This window comes from Raphanus sativus, chromosome 9 (genome assembly GCF_000801105.2).
Source record: "Raphanus sativus cultivar WK10039 chromosome 9, ASM80110v3, whole genome shotgun sequence".
Classification (NCBI taxonomy): domain Eukaryota; kingdom Viridiplantae; phylum Streptophyta; class Magnoliopsida; order Brassicales; family Brassicaceae; genus Raphanus; species Raphanus sativus.
In genome coordinates, this window is record NC_079519.1 from 35468007 (window position 1) to 35477302 (window position 9296).

The window sequence follows — 9296 nt, forward strand, 5'->3', positions numbered from 1 at the left end:
AGATCATTCTGCGTAATTGTTTCTTGCCTTAAATTTCGAAAGAGCAATAATGATTAGAGTCTTGGTGACAAAGTTTTCGTCTAAAAAATACAAAAATTCTATTTTTCGATTATACAAAATTTAATCATCAATGCAAATAAAAAAATATAATACATCATTCTAATAGGAAATTTCCCCACAATTTTTAAGGTGATGTTTAAAAAGTAAATATACATTTTTTTGACGAAATGTAAATATACATTATATTACCACATAAAACTGAGCATTAATTTGCATCGTCGTAGTTTGTCATATGATTTGCACTTGCACACAGAACCAACGTTAACTCTCCAAAAGTGTCAAACTTTTTTTATTCTTCATTGACAAAAGTCATAGAATGGGGATGACAAATCTGTTTTGTCCATGATATAAAAATGCAAACTCTTTTATATACATGGACTTGTTCAGCAAACGTGAATATATAATACCAAACGTAAATTAGCAATATTATGCAGCATGCTTTATCCCTCTTAAGCCAATAAGAGTTTATGTTATCATCGATGTTCAATCCGGACTATAACTTATCGAAGACTAACCTGAAGTTATATAACAATAAGTTAAAGTTTATCTCCATCATCATAAACTCATATGATCAATGAGTTTCCGGCGATGTGAACGTCGATGATAATATAAACTCTTATTATAGATTGATCATTTCAAATGATATTCTTAGGCTCTAGAATATACAGGAGACGTTCGATGATAATATATTATCGAAAATATAATGAATATTAAAAAAACTATGAAATCGCAATGAAAAAATATTACCGTCATATATGAGACATACAATCACGGTTGGTCGTATTATTGGTAATACTATGGTTTTATGAAAGATTTTCTAAGAGTGACACGTAAGATTTTTGGCCTCTTATATATTTGCCACGTAGAAAGGGGCTTTTTTTAATTAATATAAAATTGAGGTTGTTATTTTTTAAAGTCTTCTCTTTTAATATATAGGGGATATGTCTCATACATTGTATATAGAGGTTGCGGTCCTCTCAAGGAGTTTTGAGGTAAAACAAAGTCGTCTCTTCTTACTCATTACTTTATCCGGTTCAAAATACATTTCTTTTTATCGGATCTTATCTTGTGTCATTGGTTAGATATGGTTGTGCTTCTAGAAGTCCGGATGATATATATCTTTCCATAAATTAAAAATTCGAGGGTGTAATATATTTTTACCATAAAATAATAGAAGGATATTTGGATATTTATTTCTAGATGCAGCTTTGGATACAAAACCAACCTGTAAAGTTAACGGTACTGAATAAACATCAGACTATCATTGGTAAACTCGAATGCTCTCATCTAATCAGAAGAACAATGAGTTTATAATACTAATAAGACAACTAAATCCAGACGAGAGCTCTTCTTCTAGACGCCCTGCTACCGTTACGACGTCTCCTAATGTGGTTTCCCTAGGGAATGTGATGTGTTTCCTCTTGCTTCCTTTTCCTTCTCTTCCATTTGGTTTGTTGTTATCTAGTGTAGACTTTTAGATGCTGTATCGTGGATCTCGATGAGGTTTGTTGTGCAAGGTTCCCGTAACCTAGGCTAGGAGGTTGGTAGAATGCATTCTTCCCTTCGTAGCTTGTTTTCTTGTGCTTCTCTTCATCAGTAATTGTTTGATTCTATGATCTTCATATCTGAAAGGGAGAAGGTTGATGATGTGTTTGATATTTGTAACTATGAGAAATTCACTTCCACAAAGTGTATTTATGAAGAAAACCGTATGAGCTTTGCTGGTCTGATCAATCGTGATTTGTTTTTCAATCGAACTCTCTGTTATGTAAAACACTTATAAGAGTTAAGCTGTCTCGTGTTGCTTGCTGGAACAGGGAGCTGGGAAGGTCTGCAGTTTTGAATAGCTTAATGTGACATCCAGTTCTGGTAAGTTGTAAGTTGAGTCTGTGGGAGTTTGTTTTATTCATTATTCGCTGATCCATTTCCTATAATCACTGACTTGAGCAGGGAGGAATCACTGAGCAGCAAGGCAATAATCTTGCAAATTGACAATAAATCTCAACAAGTTTTTGCAAGTAAGCCTCCCTAAGAGGAACATATGCAATTTGGAAAGGATTTATGAAGTTTTTTCTTCATGTAAGATACAATGCATTAGATTTAGTATTTATGTAATCTTTTCCATTTGTGTTTGTATGGGTGTATTATAGGCGTCCTAGGACATTCTATACAGGATAGGCTTAGCAAAGGGAGCACTGGTAAGTCCTCTCTTACTTGCACAATCACAAATGTAAAGATGTATTTATTAATCGATTTAACATCCATATTATCAAATATAAGTTGGGTATTTGAATATGTCCCTGATATTAGTGAACTCTCAGCTGCAATATGTTGCCACCACTAAGTTTAATGCACATTAGAAGCTTCACTCCTTTTTGCGTTTAGAATATTATCTTTTTTTAAATGAATGTAAAATTTTATCAACCAAAAAACCTATTAACATCATGTGAAACTGTTTTTCTTGTATTTAAAAGAATCAAAGAACTCTTGTCTAAATAAAAGAATTATCCAGCTCCTCCATTGGTTTCTTGTATCCCAAACCAAGTGATCAACCCTTAATCAAGGTATTGCTGCCCCTTCCCTTTCACTGGAAGCAACCTGAGCCTCATTGCCTTATCCACAAACCTGACCAAACATTTAATATCTTTCGGTTGTTCTCCATGCCTTCTTGCATTGCGTTCTCTCCAAATGGTATGCATCGTAGCTTGCAGAGCATAGCGAAAGATAAATGACTTTGTTGGAGTGAGGTTCGGGTTAGACATGAGAATCTATAATATAATGAGCGAGTATCACTCCTCTTTATGAGACACGTGTCCTTTTTAACTTAATGGGCTGTGTTTTTGTCTGGGCTTAAACATGTGTTTTAGTTTGTGTTCTGACTCTATAGATTTTGGCCCATAGCATATTTGTTCTTCAGATCACTCGCGATCCCTCTTCATCTTCCTCTACCTCTTCCTCTTCCTCTTCCTCTTCCTCTTCCTCTTCCGTTCTTCCTTAAGTACTCAATCAAAAAAGTTTGTAGCATGAAGGTAGAGAGATCAAGCGACTGAGAGAGAGAGAGAGAGTGGTGTGGAAACAAAAGCACGATCTAAGTTTTTCCTCTCAGATTTTCCGAAAACGGTAGTCTCCGATCGGAGCTTTTAGACATTCCGACAGAAGCATAAAAAGATCGTTCCTTTTGTGTGTCTATGTGTGTGAGGGGGTTTGTCGGAAAAATGGAGCGGTACGGTCGCGCCGGTGAAGAAGGGCCGTGATCAGATCCGTCGATTGAATGGACCTCTCATGGAGTCCAAACCGGAGTCGAAGGTAACGTAAATGCAGCGTCTTTGATTCATCTTAGGGGGATTATATTATTTTTATAAAATGCGTGTTTTTTTGTAGCTTCGGTGTGGCGGTTAGGGTTAAGCGGCGGCGGAGCAGGAGGAGGAGGAGGAGGAGGAGAAGCGTACCCGGAGCGATCAAATGAGCCTGATTGTATTTATTACTTGCGTACCGGCATTTGCGGGTACGGTTCAAGATGTCGGTTTAATCACCCGCGAGATCGTGGAGCGGTAAATAAAGTTTCCCACTTTTGAATCAGATCGTTGAATTGGGTTTTTGAAAGCTCTTGGTTTGGTGTTTAGGTTGTTGGGGGTGTGAGAGGAGGAGTTGGAGAAGATGGAGCTTTACCGGATAGAATGGGACAACCGATTTGTCAGGTTTTGTATACTCTATCTCTGTCTTAAAAGCAATGCAGTTTCAGTTTGTCTTCTTTGGTTTCATATAAAAGCTGTGAACTTTAGATTGTTTTGTTCTGTTTTTGGTTTTGATCAGCATTTTATGCGAACAGGAACGTGTTTTTTTTTTTTTTTTTTTTTTGTAACGGACGAACGGGAACGTGTAAGTACGGTGCTTCTTGCAAATATCATCATCCCAGACAAGGAGGAGGAGGTTCCGTTGCTCCTGTCTCTCTAAGTTCGTGTAATGTTTCTTTTGTGAAGGTTTGCTCTCTCAGTTCATGCCCAACAAGTTTAGTTGGCTTCATATTTGATTCATTTTGTATTTTTCGACAGAACTATGTTATGTCCGAGACTTTTCTACTTCTTGACCATGATATTTCTGTTTCTAACAGTCCCAGTGTTTTTTCCTATGTAATTTCAGAGCCCACACGACCACACCGTATCATGAGGGCTCTGTATTCACTGTTGGACGCCAAGGAGATGATTTATCTATCAAAAGACCTTCTATGCCCAACACCCTGTGTGAAATCAAGCAGTATGATGTAAGGACATCTTATGTGCCCCTTTTTGATCTCAGTCGCTTTAAGGACAAAAACCTTTTTTCTTACGTAATTATTGTGCAACACGGAAATCCATCGGTTGCAACTCTGAAGAGATAGCTTTACGTGAAGGTTAATATCTTCCTAAGGACCTAATCTGAACCACCCAACGCAGGTCTGCAACAGCATGTCTCAGTGTTTTTGAAGGCCAACTGAGGCATATTTCATATATATGTAATTGTGACTCTTGAGTTTGAGAACAATTACTTTTTTTCTATAATCTTAAAAGTGATGATTATTATATTTACATTTTTGTTAAGATAGAATTTTTAACTGCGGTATATTCGATGAAAATTGTATGTCCGAATTCGAAGTTCAAGGTGCATTGCCCTTGACTTGTGATACCAATTGACTTTAACTCAATCTTGCACCAAAGGGTCCCCACATAAAAAAAACTGCTTGGATCATTAAACATCAGTTCGTAGAATGTAACCACCAATCTTCACAGTTCATAGTACTGCCACACTTGAACAATGCCGCCGCGACACTGGAACTAATGTCCCTACGAATCCAAATATTGGTCCATAAACTATCACAAAAACTCTAAAACTAAATAATTTTGTAACAGTATAATTTTATAAATTTCTAGAGTTATTAATTCAAAATAGAAACAGTTTTATTAAAATTCTATATTTTGTAATTAATTTGGGGGAAATATAAAATACTTTAATTTATTGTTCGTATAAATTGTTAATTTAAAAAGACCGAATATTATATCTTTTTTTTTGCACTTTTTTTGAATTGCATACTAACAACAACTATCTAACTAAACATTAACCAACCCCATAAATTCTAGCTTTTGAGCATGAAAGCTAACTAAACATTAACCAACCCCACAAATTCTAGCTTTTGAGCATGAAAACGCTAATAATGTTAATGGTCGATCAAATCACTACAAAATTAAAATAAAAATATCAATACATATAAATTAGTTGATCATTCTTATTTCAACCTAATGAAGCTGTGTTTTCCAATGTTCCTTTTATCACACCATTATAGACACCAAACAAAAACAAAATTCAAAAAAAAGGCAACATCCCGTACACAAAACTATACAACGCATCAACAATGTACTCGGCCCCGCGCTTGCGCGGGGGCTATGAACCTAGTTTTAAGAGCATCCCAGTCTGTGTTGAAGTCTTCTAGCATAAGTCCTCCAATCAGCTTTCTCCATATCTGTTCTCAAAACGGCAACCAAAAAATAAATAGCAACAAGATTCTTGCTCTTCGTTGCATATAAGACACAAGTCGTGTTGATTTCTGTTGATTTCTATGTTCCAGTGTTGCATTCTGTCAGTAGTTTGCAGTCTATCTCGCATTACCACCAGGACCGGCCCTGGGCTAAAGCCCGTAAAGCTTGGGCTTTAGACGCCAAAATATAGATATAATTTAGGGGCACCAAAAATGTGCAATAAAGTCTTGTAGGCATAGTGGTTTGAGTGCTGCATATGTTGGTTAGTGATTGCAGGTTCGAACCTTATGATTGCTTTCTCTTTTGGTAATATCTGAAAAATCCGACTAATTTTGATTCCCTTATTAACAATCTTATTTTCCATTGTTTATATATTTATCAAATGCTATAGCCAGCCATATAAGAACAAAAGAAATCAACTAAAAAACCTAATTTCTTTTTCTAAATAGCAGCCATTTACCACATACAATTAATTTTTTTAGAGTTTCAACTAGGCATAGTTTTAATAATTTATGGATTGTCTTCTTGCATGGTCGATCTTCACAGTTTTATTATCCTACTCATGTATGTGTCTTCTCTTTCTACTTGTTATTTTCAATTTCACCCAAATATTTTTTTTCTTTATCTTAAAAACAAAGAACAAATATGAATTTTTCTTGTTGGGTTTAATTTCACTGTAGTGCTCTTATTCACTTTTAACTCTTTAAGTAATTGTGAGATTATTCTAATTTTCAATGAATTTGTAGAAAGTGTTGCTGGAAAGAAAATAAGAACTCAGCTAAGGTTAACGCATACAAAAGTTTAAGAATCATTACTTTATCTATTAGATCAATTTGTATTTTCTTACTGCAAAAAACAATGTTGGATTTTTTTTTAAAGAACTCTTGTTAGAGGGCAGCAATTCTTTGATTTGCTTTAGGCGCCATGGAACCCGGGACCGGCACTGATTACCACCCGGTGAAAAAATGCATGCTTGGGAGTAGAGTGAGAGAACCAGACACCTTTACTCCATGAGCAGGCTTGACGGTTGTTTCTAATCTGTTCCCATGTCTTTTTTGCTGAAAACTTGGCCACAAATGCCAAAGTCTATAAGACCTCGATCATCATTTTTTATATTCTCCTTGTCGTCTTGTAATTTGTTTCTTGACTTTGTTGGCAAGATTGGTGAACATGCACAAGAAAATGATGCCACACTGCTGGTTATTGTGCCTGCTTGCCAGGCGTGTGAAATTTCGTCATGTCGAGGCTCTGAAGACCGCAAAGGAGGATGATCCAGACTTTCATTATAGAGACCCCTTACATTGTATTTCTCAAGTACTGTGATTGCCCTTATGATATTTGGAATACATATTGACATCTTTCCGTGTTTATAGGCACTAGGACAGTAGGAACTATCAGTAAAATTGACCAGGCAGCAGAGAACCCAAAAGCCCTTGCAGCAGTTCAGGCTCTTGTACCAAACAAGGGGACTCCAAAAACAATTGGTATCTCATGGGTTGAATTAATTGGTCAAATCTGTCTCAATCGCATCAGTGCAATCTGGAGCCATTGAGAACTCTTTCTATGATGATACTTCCTACATTTAGCTAAATATAACCATCTTAACAACAACTATAATTTGTTTTAACAAGATTATAACTTTTTCACAGCGTTTAAAGAAAATGTTACAACTTTTATCTCATTACAGGAAAGGTCAAATCTTTGTGGAGAACAACCGAAAAGATAATATATATAAGTGGCTACAATAGAGGGATAATATCCCCTTATTATTAAAAGAGAAGCATTTTGCATTAAATGTGTTCACATTGTAAAATTTATATATGGAAGGTTAAGGAGAGTTTGAGAGGAGAGGGATGACGTGTCAAGCAACTAGAGCTTCTCACAAAAAATCGAGCACTACTTTCCTAATTTGCATTGACATTATGTATTCATCGGTACAGAAAAAAACTTTGATTACACGAACAAAACAATGTGAGTCGTGACTCACGTGAGGTTAACGGAGGGTGATATTAACGAATGGAGCATGGCAATATGTTAACGGATGGAGTGTTTCAGAGCATGAGAGCCATTACGGATGGATGAGGGGAGAAATTTAACAAATGGAGCAAGGAAGAGGCATGCCAGCCATTACGAATGGAGCAATGCAGAGCATCAAAGCCATTACAGCGGTGGAGAAAGAGCATTGTAAGTCTCTTACGTTGCACTAATGGTGTTCTCTAAAGTATGAAGCTCTGAAAGACGTTTTGTTGGTGAGGTCGAGGCATGAGACGCATTACGAATTGCACAAGGAAGAAGGTTAACGAATGGAGTAAGGACGAGGTGTCAGAGCCATTACGAATGGAGCAATGTAGAGGCATGAGAGCCATTACGTCGATGGAGAAGGAGGATTGTCAGTCTCTTGCGTTTTGTTGCTGAGCTCGCAAGTACCAAGATCTGAAATACGTGTTGTTGGTGAGCTCGAACGTATGAATGTCTGTAAGGCGCATGTCTTATGTGTGTGCTCTTCTATCCCATCATATTATATGTCGGACGTGAGAACCTTTGTCTTCAAGGAACAGAAGAGACCACCTTTGGATCAGTAATATCTAATTTTCTAAGCTTGAAGAGAAACTAAATGACTGGGTGTTATTGTGTGGGTGTGCGTTTATCGTGTGGGTGTTATTCGGGAGACCACTTATGATACTTACAAAATGTGAGAGTGAAATGTCGACTACCAAGTAATGGCGTTTTTAGACAATGGTGTTCTTCGTCATGACACTCTTCTTGCTTGCTGATATACATTTTGTGAGGTTCGACTTTTTGATGAAGTTGATGTTATTGTTACACATGCACGTACGTGTAAGAACATTCTCATGTCGACTGATAATTTTTTCGATTGGTATTATTAATTTAATTAAACCGAAACTGACAATAAGTAATCAAAATCGAATTAAACCAGCATAATCAGTCTTCATGGTTAATTAAATGATTGTGTGACCTTCTCAAGTAAAATAATAAGCCGTGTTTACATAATTAATCGTGGATATATGAGTTATGGTAATATATTTGATTGTGTATATATATGTTATGGTAATATATGTATTACTTCGAGTGCACGGCAAGATGAGAATATACGTTATTAATTATCATTGGTGTCATATATGAACGGTATAGTTATGTTTAGCTACCTATATAAGTAGCCTTCAACCTCTCCATATTATTGCATCTCAAACATTCGGAAAACAGTCGAGTTCTTAACATTCTACAAAAATGGCTTTCCTTACTGTTGTGTGTGATTTGAAACCATTCAAATCGATGTGAAAGGTTAGAGTTAAGATCATACGTTTGTGGAGACAATACTCTGTTGCTGGTGGTCTCACTATCGAGATGGTTCTAATCGACTCCAATGTAGTCATCTTCACTCTTTATTTTTTATTTTTGGCAAACATCACGTCTGATCAAATTTTCTTGAAACTAAATAATATAAACATTTTTATTAATTTATTATTTTTTAACTCAAAGATAGTGTATCATTTTTAAATATGCAGATTAACTCATGAGCTAATGAATCCGAACAAGACCCCTAAAGTTTCAATCCAACCCAAATCAAACCAGACCCATAAAGATCCGCAGAATTAATCAGATTTTACAATATAAAAATATAAAATTTTAATAAATATTTCACCCTGCGCAAAGCGCAGGTCTTATCCTAGTATATATACTATTTTCATGAATTATCATCATGAA

General features: G+C 35.9%; 2 long non-coding RNA genes across 3 annotated transcripts; both read left to right on the forward strand.

The window, feature by feature from the left end:
• The first annotated feature begins 1340 nt into the window (after nt 1-1340).
• LOC130499561 (uncharacterized) lies at nt 1341-2703 on the forward strand. The gene is made up of 3 exons (XR_008938435.1): nt 1341-1929; nt 2011-2078; nt 2211-2703. It is a non-coding gene; the product is annotated as an uncharacterized LOC130499561 (long non-coding RNA).
• Nucleotides 2704-2951: 248 nt separating this feature from the next.
• Nucleotides 2952-4637, forward strand: LOC108824573 (uncharacterized). 2 transcript variants are annotated; one of them, XR_008938434.1, is made up of 5 exons: nt 2952-3366; nt 3442-3611; nt 3684-4040; nt 4201-4321; nt 4433-4637. It is a non-coding gene; the product is annotated as an uncharacterized LOC108824573 (long non-coding RNA). The 2 variants fall into 2 exon arrangements; XR_008938433.1 differs by having other exon boundaries at nt 4201-4637.
• Nucleotides 4638-9296: the final 4659 nt, after the last annotated feature.